At 46.3% G+C, this 1,161-nt stretch overlaps 1 pseudogene; it reads right to left on the bottom strand.

Annotated features, from left to right (window-relative positions):
• Positions 1-500: 500 nt before the first annotated feature.
• LOC104857303 lies at positions 501-1,074 on the bottom strand (annotated as a pseudogene).
• Between the last annotated feature and the right edge of the window lie 87 nt (positions 1,075-1,161).

The raw sequence follows: 1,161 nt of genomic DNA on the forward strand, positions 1-1,161 counted from the left end.
AGCAGTTCTGCCCCATTTCAGAAAGGTTTCCAGTCAACACCAATTATATGGTGACAAGTAACTAGGAGGTGGTATCTTTGGGTCAAGACTGACAAGAAAGAATGGGCTCTGGTGCTACGGTTCATCCCCAATGAGAATGTGGCACGTTGGCCAACCAAGCTATGCTAATACTGAGCCTTCAGCGCTGGGCACAGATTCGGGTCTCTTCTCTGAAGCTAGCAAATGAAGTGAAATCACTGGGTTTTAAAAAAAAAGTTTTAAAATGAAGCCCAAATAAATTTAAAAACCATGCTCCTGACATAGTCTCCATTCAAAATGTACATAAAACATACTTTCTCACTCTAATAGCCCAGATTGTTCCCTCACATAGCCCACCATGTAGCTGCTGGTAGACTCTCCTGCCTCACGATGTAAACATAGGGGAAAAGGTAACAGCATCTGCATAATACTCTCTCTACACATTGCTGTTGGATGGGAAAATACAAAATTTGAAAAAAAGAAAGGTTTCGTCCTAGATTCTCACAGCCTCTTGTTCCGCAGTTCATGAATCCGACTCCGATGCAAGGTGACAGTGTATGTAAGTAGATTTTTGTTTTCAGTGAAGGAGACCTGGGAAGAGATGGATTTATCTCTTTTTCTTCAAGAACTATCAGACGGAACATCCTCTTAAAAGCCCTCTCTTTTGAACTACAGTGCGTTCTAGGATCAGACGGCCTTCCTTATAACGCTGGCTGTCTTCAGTGGCAAACTCTAGATCCATCCCAGTTTGCTGTTGCAGTTTTTGTAGCTCACATCTCGAGCCATGTGGCGGCCGTGAGCATGACCCGATGTTAAACTTCACTGTACTGCAAGTTAACTACCTGGTTAAAAAGAAACGCTCTACCAGGGGCCCTTGTGAATCCAGTAGAGATGAGTTCTGAGCAGTTGGTCAGGATTGTGTCAGTTTTTGTACAAGAAAACAGCCGACGGCCACCAATAAGATCAAGGAAAATTCGGCCCATTTTGATAGCTGAAGTCGTAAAAACCAGCACAGGAGTGAAAAATAAAGGGGCACAAGGGCACGCCTCACTTCCCACCCGCGAGGGGCACGCAGGACCCCGACTCCAGGCAGCCGCTGGGTTACCCGCGAGACCCGGCCGCGAAGCCGGCCCAGCAGATGGC

Source organism: Fukomys damarensis, unplaced genomic scaffold, assembly GCF_012274545.1.
Source record: "Fukomys damarensis isolate Sample0158 unplaced genomic scaffold, DMR_v1.0_HiC HiC_scaffold_18, whole genome shotgun sequence".
NCBI lineage: Eukaryota > Metazoa > Chordata > Mammalia > Rodentia > Bathyergidae > Fukomys > Fukomys damarensis.